The sequence below is a fragment of the Carettochelys insculpta genome, chromosome 26 (assembly GCF_033958435.1).
Source record: "Carettochelys insculpta isolate YL-2023 chromosome 26, ASM3395843v1, whole genome shotgun sequence".
In the NCBI taxonomy this organism is placed as follows: Eukaryota; Metazoa; Chordata; order Testudines; family Carettochelyidae; genus Carettochelys; species Carettochelys insculpta.
The window spans coordinates 10,348,717-10,365,129 of record NC_134162.1 but is presented as its reverse complement, the minus strand read 5'-3'; the positions used below and the strand labels follow the sequence as shown (position 1 = coordinate 10,365,129).

The 16,413-nt window shown below is 47.9% G+C and overlaps 1 protein-coding gene across 3 annotated transcripts in view; it reads right to left on the bottom strand.

Moving 5' to 3' along the window:
- Positions 1-16,413, bottom strand: part of TMCC2 (transmembrane and coiled-coil domain family 2) — a 73,311-nt gene that overhangs the window by 28,764 nt on the left and 28,134 nt on the right. The window contains exon 1 of one of the 3 annotated variants that reach the window (XM_074977474.1): positions 7,120-7,283. The exons of the other annotated variants lie outside the window; for them this stretch is intronic. The gene's annotated coding sequence lies outside the window, so the exon portion shown is untranslated. Of the gene's footprint in view, positions 1-7,119; positions 7,284-16,413 lie in introns of those variants that run through there. 3 annotated transcript variants of the gene reach the window in all.

The following is a 16,413-nucleotide window of genomic DNA, read 5'->3' as shown; positions in this document are numbered from 1 at the left end:
CCTGAGATTCTCAGTGTAGATCAGAGCAGCTTCCAAACCAATGCGCACCATTTTAGAAGTCAACACCACCTGAGCTCTGCAGCAGGGTGAAAGCCAAGTTACTCTGCCAGAAAAGATGAGAAAACTCTCTCCTTAAAGAGACGAGTTCACTGAAACCTACTGATATATGCAGATCTGCAAGTTGACCCATTCCTATTTTTCACTCCATAGCTGGGATTGTTATGGACCTGAGAGGCAGCTGCTTAGCAGCCTGCACTTCTCTACTTAATATATACAGGTAGTTCCCAGGCTGGTGCCCACCATTCATCCCTGAAAGTCTTTTCTTTATCCAAGCCCAGAAGCAGGATGGCGGAGAGGGGTGTACTTACAAAGGCTCCCACTAGGGAGTTTAATAGCAATATCCTTCTCCCCGGACATGAATGAGAAGAGTGCATTTCTGGCATGAGGATGCTCTAGTGGCTCCTGCAGAGCGTTGGGCCAGTAAACCTTGAGCTGGCCAATTCTTCTCCCTCTGTCATGGCTGAAGTTAAGGACTAGAAGGGTGTGCAGTGACAGCTGTATGTCTACTATGTATTTGAGAGAGTTTTTCTGTCTGTGCGTGAGTCTATCTGCATCTGTCATTTTGTTCAAGAACTCCTCCTAAGTGGTAAGAGTTAAGACCACCAAATCTGGTATGCAGCTTCTTCTTACCATAACATAAGGCAACATTGGGGTTTGGTTGTGCCAGGACAGTGGGATGTGTCTGGAATGTGACCGTTTCTCAGAACATGGAAAGGAAGGGCTCTGGTAGCAGGGACTGTTTTACTGTATAATGACCACATGGGGGCAGCAAGGGGCCAGAGCTGGGGACCAGGACAACTTGAACCCCACAGGGGCAGCAAGGGACGGAGGAAGGGACAGCTATCTAGTATGTCTTTGAAAGAGTTTGTCTGTCCCCGCTACTGGGGGATAATCACCCTTCCCCTGGCAGTGCCTGCTGAACCTGCAATGGCCACAGACAGGCCCTTCTCACCTGCCCCTCCCCACTGCTATTGTGAGAGATGCTGTCCTGTCTCCCCTGGGCAACCTGCACACCAAATCCTTCATCCTCAACCCCACCCCACAGCAATGCTTTAAATGGAGAGAGCAAAAATTAATAGAGTTCAGTTCCTGAGCAACACCAAGTAAATCTTCTAGTCTGTAATAAAAGAAAGCCATGTGTGCCGTGACCATTGTACGGGGGAACTGAGGCTTCTATCTTAGCAGCCAAGAACAACTAGCACAGGCTGGTGCCAGTGAGAACAGAGGGAGCCGGGAGGATGGGTACCAGAGGGAACGCTCTCTCTCTCTTGCACCGGCTTTTCCAAGGTGTTCTGAGATTAGTTCGATCAAGCTGCCCTTTTCCCATGAGAGGCAGCTTAAGAAATAACAAACACACAAACAAAATTAATGATGTTTAACAGTGCAACGTCCAGAGATATGATAGGCTATCCACATGGGGCCAGCAGTAATAGCTATCTGCCAGCATTCCAAGGACAGCCAAGTAAGAGTTCTCTCTTATGTGGCATTCTTCAAAGAGGGATTCATCAGGCCAGGCAGCCTGAGAGGAAGGGTGGTATTGTGGCTAGGTCAGTGGGCTAAAATATGAACTTTGGGCAGCGAATTCCATGCTCTGCTACAGACTCCTGGTGTGGCATGGGGGCGAATCACTTCATCCACATTGTGCCTCAGCCTCCCATATGTAAAATGGAGATAAATGCCTCACTTCTCCCACATGATGTCCATTTAAATGACGAGCTCTTCAAAACACAGACTGTTTTTTACTACATATGAATTCTGCCTCTGGCACAATAGGCTTATCTCCTTTGGTGCCAGGGACACTAATGCAATAATAGCAATAATGGGAAGTGTTACCATTCCCCTTTTGAGAGACCGGAGCGGTGGGGAGGTGGGGGGAGAGGAGGGCAGGGCAGAATCACAGCTTTAAATCGCTGCAGGATTGATTTCCATCTTTTCATTTGGGCAAAATCCCATGGGCTCCAAGGGAAGGTCTGCCTCAGAAAGGGCCTCAGGATTTGAGTGACCGTGAAGCATGGGCTCAAATGCCAGTGGAGCTCTTCCTGTGGAGAGAGTGGGGATGAGGGATTGGGTTAAACTCAACTCAACCAGGCGAGTCGGTTGCAGTAAATTGGGCCTGTTACTGCAGGAGGAGTCAAATATGATCCCTTAAGTGTGGGATTTGCTACTCCCTGGGCAAGTCTCAGGGTGATGCTATTTAAGGCCCTGCTGAGACTAGAGGAACTTCTGGAAAATTTCCCACAATTGCTAAAAACCTGGCGAGCGCTGCCAGAGAGAATGTTGGCAGCTTTATGGCTGGCGGTGTTAAAAGCATCTAAGAAATCAGGCCTGCTCTGAGCAGTGTTAAATTACCTGGTTTGGCCCAGTAGCCCAAAGCCCAGCTCTTCTAGGAGTCCCAGTACCACTAACAGTGGCGCAGGTGAGTTGGTGTTAACTATGGAGGAGGATTTTTAGAACTTTTCGTAGTGTAGCCACAAAACAGGATGAAGCTGGATAGACAGCCTATGAATGTAATTCTCTCCCTTTTTTTTTCCATCCATTTGCAGCATAAATTTTGTTATGTGCAGCAAGGCATGTGCAGATGTACACTGCAAACAAAAACACACGTTGCCGACTGCGGGCCCTAGGAGTGCTTTGCTAATCAGTGGGTGGCATATGAATCTCCTCTGGGCATCTGCCCAAGTACTCAGCTTGGAGGGAACATTGGGTGCATTATATTTTTTTTTCATGGACCCTCTGCAATATCTTTGCAGATCCCCAGGTGTCTACAGACTCCAAGCTGGGAATCACTGCACTAGGACTATAGGTGCCCTGATTTATCCAGGGTTGCTAGGGGAACAGTGAATAAATTGCAGCATTCCGTTCAGCATTTCCCAGTCGCTGGCGCTAACTACTCTACCACCCTTCATTTCTAAAGGGAATAGATCCCAGAGGTCTGGACTAGCTAACTCATGCTCTAATCACTAGACTGCACGCCCACTCAAAAACGGCTAGAGCCGTGCCTGTACATTCCATTTAAATTCACAGCTGCGGCACTCTTGAACCAAAGAGAAAACATGCCCGGTAACTTCAGAAACAAATCACAAAGCAGGCACACATGACAGAGTGATCGTTCCATTCCCAGGGTGGAGGAACGGAAGAATAGTCCATGCCGTGGTTATTGTATCTATAATGTATTCACTTGCCCTGCTTTGCTTTGATTTCCTCGCAACACTGGTCTGATTCATGTTTATTAAATATCTGGAAGATGTCACTGGAGTAGAGTTGTTCACCAACTTCAGCATGAAATACCCCTGAACTCTGCAGCTGTTATGAAATCATAAGGCAGGCATGTGGCAGGAATTCCCTAGGTCTGGCTAACACTGCTGCTGTAATCAGTTTGCATTTCCCAGCTAAGGGGTGGGAACAGGAATCAGAGGCTGGGAAGGAACATGTAACGGGCAGGGAAGAATGGGAAGGCAGATTATGCAGTAAAATTCCTTTAAACTGGCATCCAATGATTAGGAAATCCTGATAGTCTGGCATCTGGCAAAAATAGTCCCATTTACAGAGATAATCCAGTAAAAATTTGATGGTCTGGCATATTCGGCATCAATCCACCATGAGGCTCACTCACTAGCTGCTCAGGGAGCATGTTGTGATGAGTTTTGATAGGGGAGTGGGCAGAGTGACCGTACCTGACTACTAAGGCTCGGCTGCTAGCTGCATTGGTGAGTTTTGTGATTTCTCTCGGTAGCAGACTGTCGGGAGTGAGTTTACAGCATCATCGTGGTCTATTTGCCATCTTCCCGCGGTGCCGTTCAAAATTGTTCAAAGTTTGTTTTGCTTATTGCAATATATTTGGACTTTAATTAGCTCATCTACCATTTATAATGGCTTCTAAGGCTAGCAAAGTGAAGAAAGTTGGTAAAGGCACAAAAAGGAAGCATATTACGTTAACGATCCCTCAAAAATTGGAAATAATATGGCAACTTGAAAGCAGTGAAAACAGAAATGTGATAATGCAGCAATACCATATTGGATTGTCTACGATATACAATATCAAGAAACAAAAGGACCAGTTGCTATCCTTTGTAGCTGCATCAGATAACCTCAAAAGTGCTGAAAAACGAAAAACATTCAAAATGCCTAAATCAGTTAAATTAGATAGTGTTTTGTAAAAGTGGCTTAGGGCTACATGTTCGTCAGGAAAGCCAATAACAATACCTATGTTAATTGAAAAGGCTAAACTTTTTGATAATGACATTAAAATTACTGAAAAGTGCTCGTTCTCTGATGGCTGGCTATGTAATTTCAAAGAACATTGTGGTATTCGTAAGCTTGATGTTTGTGGTGAAGCGTTGTCTGCCGATAACAAAGCAGCTGAGAAATACAGTGAGTTCTTCCGAGATTTAGTCGAGCAGCATAATTTGTCACCTGCCCAGATTTACAATGCTGATGAAACAGCCTTTTTTGGCACTGTTTGCTAACAGCACCTTAGCTGGTACAAGTGAAAACAGTGTTCATGGCTTCAAATTACATAAGGATAGGCTTATGGTTCTTGTGTGTACTAATAATGATGGTAGTCATAAATTGAAACTTTTTTGCTTTTGACAAATTCTAAAAATCAAGGGCTTTCAAAAATGCTACACAGCTTCCTGTTATTTATGATGCTCAGTCAAATTGTTGGATGACTACAGAGCTTTTCAAAGACTGCTACTACACTGCTGCAGAAGTAATGAATCTGCACATTATACTCATTTCTTTTTTATAAGAAAAAATCAGCATCAATGAAACAAGCAGGTCTCGAAGACATGTTTGAGGGCATCAAAGAAAATCACTTCTACAGCCCCTGTTCCATCAACTTCAGCTGCAGTTACGGATGTACCCTTTGAAGATGAATCTGCTGACATCCATGCTGAAGATAATCTTTGCTGTGATGACCCAGATGTTGCCAAGAGGCCTCATCCTGATGACCCTGAACCTACAGCTGAAGAAGCTACAATGGAATATTTATCATGTTAGTTGTGCAGCTACAGCATCTACAGTAGTTTTAAGTGATCTTTTTCAATAAATAAGCGAATCTTCGTTGCATTAAGAAAGGAAAATTTTCTTTAAATTACAATTAGTAAATATAGTGCTGTATAAAGTTTAAGTTTCTGATAAAGAAAATTACAGCATTACATTGTGAATTCAAAATTGTATTTGAGTCTATAGTATAATTTAGTGTATTTAAGTGTAAAAGCTGTGCTGCACACTAATCTCCTGCTATGGGGACTTCACTTTTTGAATCATCTCAGTGTTGGTGAGTACAGTACAGTAGTATTCTATAGTGTAATAAATGTGGTGTACTGTAGTAAATAACAGTGTCAAAATAGTGTATCACACGTACATTAGTGAAATTAGAATATCTTAGGGTATTATTATGGTAACATCCAATAGTCCAGAAAATTTGGTAATCCAGCACCTGTCCAGTCCTGGACATGGCAGATTAAAGGAATTTTACTGTATCATCTTTACCCCGTTTCCTTTTCTCAAGGATAGTTCAGCTCTTAGCCCCTATCTCAGTGCCTTTTAAAACACTAACATTTTCTGAAGGCCCTAGGGTGACCTACCCTTCATCTCTTTTGAGCACCTCCTACTTGGTAAGGGATTAAGATGTATCAACAATCATCCACATTTTACAGATGGGGGAAGAAATTAGGTGCGCAGTCCCAAGGTCCCTGAGGAAGGTTGAGCCCTGGTTAGAAGCCAAGTCCACATTTAGGTACCTATGTGAATTAGGTCTGATTTAGAAGGCAGTGTTGCCTAGAGGACAGAGCACAAGACTGGGACTCAGGAGACCTACACACTCTATCCCTGATTAAATCACTGACCTGCTAAGTGATCTTGGACAACTCATTTCCCTTCTCTGTGCCTCATTTTCCCCACCTGCGGGGACAATGATGCCAACTTCCTTTGTAAAGCGCTTTTGAGATCTATGGAGGACAATGGCGTGGTGCTATTATTTTTTAAGCATTCAGTGGTGCTGAGCACCCTAGTTCCAAATGGCTTCAGTACAATTTGTAGGTGCTTTACCCCCTCCCCCCAAAAAACAAGGTGCTTGCTTACATGCAAAATATAGACTTAGATGTTTAATTTTAGCCTCCTTCCTATGTTGGCTCTGGATCCCATTCCTACAGCCATCCTTTCTCCTAGCAAAAACAGTCTTTTAAAGGTGAAACAAAACTGCACCGGGAAGGGTCCATCTGTCCAAACAAGGTCACAAACTGAAGGTGGGCACTCACTGCTGATTTCACTACGATCAACCACCACACAAATGAGCCCAAGCGGGAGTCAGACTTTCATACTCTATTTTTTTAAATAATTTTAAAGCATGCTCTGAAGACACAATATACTGACACCTCCTTCTGTTCATCCATTCATGTCCCAGGCTGTGTTAATCTATCCAACTGCTGTGATGTTTTTACTCCTAAATCAGACCAAACCAACACAGTAGATCCTTGCTAATTTGCTCTTTGCTAACCCACCATCCTGATCAATCTCACTGCAAAAGCAAAGGTCTCCTCATCCCACTGCTGAATGAAGATTTAACAGCTAAGAGCACAGCAGTGAGTTCTTGTGGCTCAAGGACTTCACGGCCCGAATTCAACCCTGAAGTAACTCCACTGGCTTCTAGGAGCTACACCAGGAAATAACCAGGCACCATTCCTTAACAAAGGGACGCTTATGATTACACTATCAAAGACCATAAATAATAGATCCTTAGCTGGTATAATTCAACATTGTTCTAGGGAGGATCTGGCCCTTAAAATTAACCCGTACTTCTCAGACTCCCTCAGCAATGCAACATCATGGGATTCAGCACCCTGAAAAAATACATATATTTAAATCAGGTTTGCTAGCCCACCGGAGTTCAGAAACCACACAATTTACTTTGGGTCTCCCAGCAATTTGCATGACTAAATGAAGCTAGTCTGTTAGAGGGTCCATCCAATATTGAGCCCGTTTCGATCTGAGTCAGCTGGCTTACTCTTTCCTCCTATTTCTTCCTTCCCAGTTATAAGCAATAGCAAAGGATACTTCAGGGGTGCTGCAGAATGACCCTGAATTCCTGGGATCCCCTGCTCGTCACCTCACAGGTCAGAGGTATTTCTGTTCATTCTTCGCAAGCAAAACAGTCTCCTAGAGATAAAGTCCCATTCACCATCTTCTTAGCTTCTTCGGCTCCCGAATATGCTGGGAGTTTGGACGGTGGGGGAGTCACTACCTGACACGCAGACCCACTGGCTCTCTGCAGCAGTGTCTTTCGCTGGACATCTGTTAATTCTGACAAGTTCTAGGTAACCTGATCCTTAAAAGGGGGAAAGCTCCCCCCTCCCTCCTTGAAACATAACTCCATCCAATGCCAGCTGGCTCTGAGGAAGGAGCCAGTGGTGTGCCCAGTCCCATCACGGCCAGCAAGAACGCGCCTTGTCCAAATCGATGAACTCTGACTGACTTTACTGAGCTCTCCCCCCCCTTGGCCACACTCCAGCCGGCTGACCTAGCTGCTCTGACAACATCTCAGGACTTTCAAGGCTGAGAAAGAGCCAGTCCTCAATGTTACAGCGGCCAGTCTGGAGTTTTCCATTGTACCATCCCTATAGAAGACAGCGAAGAACTGGAGCAAAGTTTGTGACTTAATATCTGGAGAACGTTTCTTCCCAGGTGGTCTCTACAGAATGCAGTCTCGGAATTAAAGGGTTTGAGCCAATGAAATGCTCCCATTGAGTTCAGGGAGCTTTTTTTATGAGGTCCGAGAGGTGAAGTCCTAACTCTGGGTCTTCGCAGAATTTCTGGGCTCAGCGTTCTAGGAGTGAACGTAGCCCCAGGAGCACAAAAAGGACTGGGTAGAATTCAGCCCATAACATGCAGCCTGGGGCAGCCGGTTCAAGCAAACTGAGACTCAGAACAAACCCTGCTATGGAATCCCACCGGAGCAGCCAAGGAAGAAGGAGAAGGCCACAGTAAAATATGTGAAGGACGGGGCCCCTGAATACTCCTTTTAAATCAGAGAGGGAATAGAAATTGGGGCACCACCTGGCCTCTTTTCTCAATCCAGCTTTGCTAGACTTATTGTCACTGAGCCTTTAATATGGACAACACAAAGGACCTGGGTTTGTAAGGTTTCATAGTCAAGGCCTGCCACATTGGAAACCACGAGGAACACACAGGGCAGCTGGTGATCCCTCGATCCCTTAAAACTGCCCAAACACTGAGAACCCTCAGGCAGGAAATACCAGTTACACAGGGCTCATGGCACAAAGAGAGCAGTTGGATGGGAGGGTGTGGAGATGGAGTAGGAAGAAGAAAAGACAATAGTGAAGCTAATGGTTTCCCTTTGTTACATCTGAAGCGCCATGAACAGGGCACGAGTGTAAGTAATAACGGGGAACACCAAAGTCAGGAGGAGAATATTGAGAATGTCACAGAGCTGTCCTATTTTTGTGAACATAAACACAGAATGCAATTTCATCCTCCTGCGTGCTGTTTACTGCAACCAAAATACGGCACCCTGCTTCACCCCAGAGGTGATTGCATTTCAGTGCTGGACCAAGTCTCTCTTGTGTACAGTCACTGTATCTGTCTGTGACACATTGGGAGCACTTCTGTACTGAAAGGGCCTGGTATAAACTCATTGGGTCAAATTCCTCCCCACCCCCACAACATAATGCTAATGATGGCCACGTACATACACCGGGGATAATGCTGACTCGATACACTCCGAAGTGGATCTCTCCCTCTTTCCTCAGAAACCGATCTGAGGTAACAGCCTCTGCCTCTCTGCTATGCCTAATGACTGAAGTATCTGGAAAGCATGAAAGTATGGCTGCTGGAGGGAGGGAGGAGGAGAAAAGAGACCACAGCTGGTGCTGTCATTAGTTACTGTAATTTTATCCTGTCAAGAGCGCCAAAGGCAGCCGTGCAGGGAACCTGACTGAAGCATTTCAGTGTGCTGGCAAAAAAGTCAGTGATGCTGTTACTGAGACTAGCTGCTGCCCCGTGGCTCTACAGGCCCCCACGTTATTTATTTCCTATGTTAGCACAGCTACCTCCAGCTATCCAAGTCCATCTGGCCAGCCTGCCTCAGGACACCCATTTATGTATTCTCATGATTATCTGCATTGCAGTGGAACCTAGATGTTGCACCTAAGGATGGAGGCCTCTTGGGATGAACTTACAGGTCAAATTCCCATGCCCTCCCCTGCCCCAGCATAATTCTATTGATGGCCACATTCTTACACCGGGCACAATACATTCATAGGCAAGGCCTGCCACATAGGAGACCGTGAGGAACTCCCAGGAGAGACCATGACCCTTAGATCCCCTAAAACTGCCCAAACGCTCAGGCAGGAAATACCAGCTGTTAAAGTCAGGGTAGAGAGAAGAGAAGACACTAGGACATCATGAAAAAAGCCTCCTGAACTTGATGGGAGAATTTCGTTGGCTCAAACCCTTTAATTCAGAGATGGTGTTCTGCAGAGACCCCCTTGCAGAGTCATACACAGCTAACAAAGAAGGTCCCTTCACAGTGGGCTTAAAGCCCAAGTGTACAACGAAGCTCTTTCTCTGGGTCTTCTCTCTAGCTCCTGCGGTTTTTGTTGGCAGGAAGATTTACCCTAGAGAGGGATGGACCTCAGTCATAGTGGGGTCAGTCAGGAGTTCCTGTCTGCAGCACCCAACCAGGGGACTACAGGGATGCTCCCAGGGCGTGAGGGGGCATTCAGAGAAAAGCAGAGACAGTGCCAGCCTCCTGGTCATCTCTGGGTTGTTTCCTCCCAGCATTTCCACTCCCTCATTTCCCTTCAGCCGCTGTCTCTTCCTCATCACTCTGTTGCCTCCCCATGATGGAGAAGAGCCATCTACAAAGCCAACGTCAATGTGTTCTCTTCTCTCTGGACAACAAGGAAACACACCTTGTCCATGCAGGCAGACTTCGTGCAAGTCCTTCACCCAGCTCTGCCGACACACCGTGGCCCCCCACCTGAAAGAACCCCTGCTTTTCCAGGAGTAGACTCCTGGGACAGCACTGCTGAGGCTCCTCAGTCCTGACCTGCAATGCTTCCTACTAGTTCCCCACCCACACAGCTGTGCCTGCGCACCTTGATCATGACCCAAAGCACCATATCCTACTCCTGCCCTGGGCTCCATCTGTACTCTGTCACTCCTCTTCAGCCCTGACCTGCAATGCTGCTACTCCTGTCTCGCCTCTCACGCCTACCACTGCACCTCACTTCTGACCTGCAGCCACCTCCCCACAGCCCACTGCTGTTATTCCAGGTGTTCATAGCAGGTGTCAACCTGATCAGACTGTACTCTGCTTTTGCAAGGAGGTGAGGAACTACAAGTCCTCACATTCATTTGTGATTTCAGTCCAGACCGGAACCTTATGTAACCAGCAGGTTCTTCATTTTACAGCCTGCTCCTTATGCACACACATACACAGACAAAGAGAATTCCCTGCAGTATCTTAATTGCTAGTTTAAATTCTGCTAAAACAACTGAATTAAGAAGCCTCCCACATAGCCTCCTAGGAGCCCCGATGCAATGCAGTAACGATGCCATCTAATGACCAAAAGAGTGGCTGACAACTGGTGCTGAAACTGCTTTTGGAGAGTAGTAGTTCAGTCCAGCCCCTGGGCCCTTGAAACTGTTGCATGGATTTCAGACAGCTAATTCTCTGTGCCCTCTGCTGAGAATGCACTTGCCCATATTAGAGGAGAGTGGCTCAAATCTGCTCAGCTCTGACTTTGTTTCCAGGCTGGATGCAAAACTGGAAGAGACTGACTTTCCACAGCTAAGAGTCTACAGGCCCAGAAATGGGAGTGAGGCACCGAAGTACCTTTAACAATCCAGGCCTCAGTTATGGTGTTGATGAGAGCGCCGTAAACAGACAGGTTGGACCAAGAAGCAACCCAGGATGGGAGAAACGTCACATGAGCAGCTCAAGGAGGAACACTCGAGACTGATGGTGGAAGCTCCCACAATGCTCAGCAGCAGCTCCAAGACACAATTAAGAGGTAGTAACAGGCTTACCAAGAGGACCCAGCCAGCTATGTCCAGACTTGCTATGATGGAGGCTAGTAATGCGGAAGAACCCTCTGGTGGAGTGGCAATGGACTCCACAGGCTGAGGCAGGGAGCAAAGGAGAAGTAATACATATACTGAAGATGGGAAGCTGAGGCTCTCCTGCTCTTGCCAAATAACTCCGTAAAGAACAGAAGCAGAAGATGCCACTGCCCCACTCACTCTCAGACCCTCCAGCAGGGTTCCCTCTATTTTTTATCACCCAGGGCAGAATAAATTTGGTTGTGTGCACTGAGGCATGTGCAGCTGTGCACCACCAAATGCAAACTCCTAGCGCCCACTGTGGGTGGCTGTGGTTGCTCTGCTAATTAGCTGGGCAGCACCTGAAGCTCTCCTGGGCAGCCACCTTAGTGCTCAGCTTACAGGGAACACTCTCCATTCCGTGGTTACCCCCTGGTAGGATCTGATTTGTGCAGCTTTCCATCAGGAAGATCAGCCAGACCTACCCCCGCTTCCCCGCACTGAAAGATCTCTCCTGACTTCAGCAAGCGAAATGTCTCCTGCACTGTGCACATGATGAGACATCCATGGGAATATCCGTCCACTAGCAACAGGGCTGAGTGTGGTCCCACAGCCTCCGGACAGCAACAGCTGCTGGGGGCGGGGTTTGAATCAGCAACCTAGCCCCAAAAGGCTTCTCAGCCCCTATCGAATCCTTCCTTCTCTAAGGCGCCCATTCTTTGGTTGCCTGTTCCACTGCACTCCATTCCCTCTGCCCTGCAGCACGTTGCCCAGGGCGTAGTTAGACAGCAGGCTACCCAACACAGAGGCTCTGAGAGCACCCGCTTGGGCTGGGGCTCTCTGCTTCCCTCGCCAGGCTGGGTGTGTGTGGAAGGCGTCAGAGACGAAGGCACTCACCTGCACGTGGACCATCTTGTAGCTTCAGGCTGGTAGCAGCATCTCAGGTGGCCTTGTGCTCAGCTCTCCGGCAGCACCATGTGCAAAGCTGGCTTGGCTCCCTTGTCCTGCAATTCCTTGTGGGGAGGGGCAATGCGTCCTCAACTGTACTCAGAGGCTGCAGCCCTGCAGGGCACCACCTGCCTGCATCAGCGGTACTGTTTAATCTGACAGTGGCTGCAAACCGTCCCAGGTGAGCCAGGGCCAGGGAGGGTTTCGCCTGCAAGCAGAATACTGATGCTTCCCATCCCTCCCTCCCAACTGCGCAGCCCAATGGGGCTGTGCTGTGTGGGCCTCAGCCGCCAACTCAGCAGGATAATAATACCCTTCTGCTGGCCGCTCCCAAGAAGGCCTGGCGGGTCACCAAGGGGAGATTAGTGAGATAATGAAAAAGCTCCTCGGAGCCGCCATGGCCTGCCTGCCTGCCTGCCCTCCCCTGCCACAGGGCCTGTGCTGCTACTCCCATCACCAGCACTTTGACAAGTGCTGGGCTGTGCAGATGGTAAATCCTCCTCTCTCCCAGGGCTTTGAAAGTAGCACATCAATGTGCTTCCCACAGGCTGCAGCAACACCTGCTGGCCTCATCCAGACACGCCACCCTCTGGGGGACCGCGGCCCAGGGTGCAGTACAGAAACCACCCCCATCAGCACAGGAGCAGGCACAGGCGCCTGCTGCTGTCCAGCCACCCTCCTCTCCATCTGCAGATGGGCTGCCAAGGCTCAGAGGAGGTTTCCCCGCTTGCGGAGCTGCACAGTGGGTGAGGTGCATTAACAGGGGATTTACACCTTCCTCTCAAACCATAGGGATGGGCTGCCATCTGAGGCAGGGTATCTGATTTCAGAGACCCATGATCTGAACCTCTGCTGCTAATCCTATGTTTGCACGTGTGCATGTGTGTGCATGCATGCACGCGCACGCACATGCACACGCACAGGTGCAGGGAATATGCAAGAGTATCTTGACCAAGACACAACCTTTGCATTTAACATTGAATAATGGATCCTCGCATCAACCATGCATAATCCTTGTACTTTGGTCTTATGACCATGCAACACACCCAAATCTTCACACGCAGTACCCCACACCCACATTCCACATGCATACAGTCATGTCATAAAAAGACCACACATTAAGCACCTATAAGTCATGTGAACACCCATCCCACAAAAAGCGAGTGAACTCAGTGGAGTTCTACTGACATCAAAATGAGCATGCACGTCCCTGCTCACCCAAAACCCACACATACATGTGCCATGTATGCCCCACACTCTCATACTCCACAAATGTACGCACACAGATGCCAGACACACCTCATGTGTACACACACCAACAAACGTTCAACCAAATGCCTCACATATGCACACTCACCTTCCAGGCCATGCAGGTGAGCGTGAGAAGCACAGAGGTGTGGCAGATAAGGCTGCCACAGACCCTGACATAACTGAAACCAACACAACAGTCATGACACACAAGCCTGCCAGTTCCGAACTTCATAAGTAATGGGCAGTGACATGGCAGCCCCCGCCTAAGGGCTCCATGTACATGTACTCTGGGGACTGCTGGTTCTCAGCAGAGTAACTAGGTGCAGCTCTGTGCAGGAGACTCCGCGGGTGAACCCACACTCATCTCGCCTGTTTCACTGCCCACGGAAGCATACCCAGTGATCGCAGCACAATAGCTGTGCCACTCCTGAAAGGACTTCTCCAACCTCCAGTCCCCCAGAGGGCCTGCCTGGCCTCGAGCACTAACTCCTCTGCCCCATTTCGCACCACTGTAACCAAATCACAATCAGGAGCAGCTAAGTGCTGGCCTTCAACGAGGCCTCTTTGCACTATTCCAACAGCACAGAGTTGTTGTAATAGCATCCTGGGGCATATCCCAGCCCAAGGGCAGCAGCTCCAATGCAGCCCTTGACATAGGCGCCTGCTGGTGTGGAGGCTGTGGGGGTAAGGAGGGGGTGGGTCTCTCACACTCCAGGGATTCTGGGCAACAGGGAAGCCCTCCAGAAGCTACGCGATCCTGCTGTAGGATTGAACTGATCTAACATGCTGGGAGGTCATCTCAGCCTTGCAGCAGCCCAGAATTACAACGATGCTCTTGTAGCATCCTTTGCCCCCACCTCCCACCCCAGGCTGCACTGTGTCTCAGGAGAGGTGCAGCTCAGAATCAGGGCCGGGCCAGTCCCTTAAAAAACAACAACACCAGCACAAGTGGCTGCAGTGCCTCTGGTCCAGACTCTTCTGCTTCTGACCTCATGGGGAACTTGAGAAGGATACATGGTGAAAAGTCTGTGTCTGCATCCAAACTGCCCCATGGCCTGGTGCGCTGGCATCTGGGGCTTAGTCTGAGCTAGCTCTGTGTAGGAGGCTAAATACTCTTCTGTACAGCCCTGGATGGGGACCATAAAAAAAGGAAGAGGGTGCAAAGGGGCATCCGGCTGACAGCTCAGAGCAAAGTTGACCGAACACTGGGAGGAACAGGAAGTAAAACACTCTGGCCCACCACTGGTGGGAAACAAAGTTGAGATCCTGGCTTACATTATAAGTTAAAAGTTGTCCAGTTTCAACCTAGCATCCACTGCAACATCTGCGAGCATCATAAAGCCAGCATAGTGGCTGAAAGCAGAAGAAGAAAGTGGAACACGCAGCTGCTGCTGGTCAGATCAACTATGAGGTTCTAAGTCACCCACCATGGATTAAACAAATCTATATCAAACACGAGAAAGTCTAATGTAATCTCTTGAATTAGAAAAGAATCACAGAACACTAGAGCTGGAAGGGACCTCAAGAGGTCATCGAGTCCAGTCCTTGGCCCTCACAGCGAGACCAAGCATCATCTAGACCATCCCTGACAGATGTCTGTCTAACCTGCTCTTAAATATCTCCAGTGATGGAGAGTCCACCACCTCCCTGGGCATTTTATTTCAGTGCTTCACCACCCTGACAATTAGGAAGTTTTTCCTCATGTCCAACCTAAACCTCCCTTGCTGCAGTTTAAACCCACGGCTCCTTGCCCTTGAAATCTGACTGAGTCACAAGATGCTCATAAGTACACCAAAGGCCTTTGCATTCCAGGAGAAAACAGCTGAACGGAAGGGAAGGGGAACTGAATTATAAATTGGCAGATAAAGACTCTCACTTCCTGCCTGGCAGATAAGAACTTGTCTTGCAGTACAGTAGTGTGCAGAATCACTGGTATCCTCAGTGCAGTGGGAAATAGGAGCACATCAGAAGTTGTTTGCCATCATCCAGCCAGAGAGCAAGCATGCCCTATCTCATCCCATAATTATCCCACCCGTAATACTAGCCTGCTTTTCTAGAAGACACAAAACAATAGTGAATGCAGAGCAAGCAAAGCATCCAGGGAGGAGGACTAGGGAAGCTGCTCTCACATTTTTTCCATCTCTGATTTCAGGAATTCATAATAGAAAACAAAGATTTGTGCTAATGCTAAGATATTCATTTCCCAGGGAGTGAAGGCTCAAGTGTCAGATAATGAATTACATTATGAGCTGTCATCTCCAGGTGGCTGGTTTAGAATACAGATCATGTCCACACTGATCGCAGCTTGTTGCCTCCTGAAGGCTCTTTGATCATCTCAATTTGGTTGTGAAGAGACAAAGTTCAGGGTCACAAACCTGGCCTCGGATGCAGATAAACATGATCCAGTTTGACAAAAGCGCACAATGACTCACAGAGAGCGTTAAGTGACTTGACTAATATCACATGACACGTCAGAATTAGAAACAGAATCCAAGAGGGCTGCATCCCAATTCTTTGCCCTACCCATGAAAACCCCATTGTACCAATTAACTGAGGTAGGAACACCCCACTCCTGCAGGCTTCACGGGCTAGGATGGGGCTTTTTATCACTTGTAAAACATAGATTTAGATCAGTCATGGGCAATGTGCAGCCCAAGGGCCATGCATGGCCCATTGGTGTTCTATGTATGTCCCGTGAGACATTTTGTCATTGCTCACACACAGGGTTGCCAGAGTCTGTTGGTTTCCCTGCAATAATTTTTTTCCTGCCAGTATTAAGTGGCATGCATGAAAAACAAGGGCATATGAAGTGAGGTGCGTGGTAAATGCACATAACAGTGACTCTGAGAGCCATGTCCTCCCTCTGCAGCCAATCATAGCACTGCCACGGTTCACTTGGTGCATCCTCCAAATTGTAAGTGAGCACCTTTAGCAAAACTACCTGGCCTAGGAGACTGTCTGGGTTATGACAATCTTTTGGCCCACTGAGATGAAGGAGGGCCACTCATGCAGCTCCCCTCCTTGCTTAGGCTGCCCGTTGCTGTCCTAGATCCTTTGAGAACACAGCTGACTATCAGCTCAGCCCTG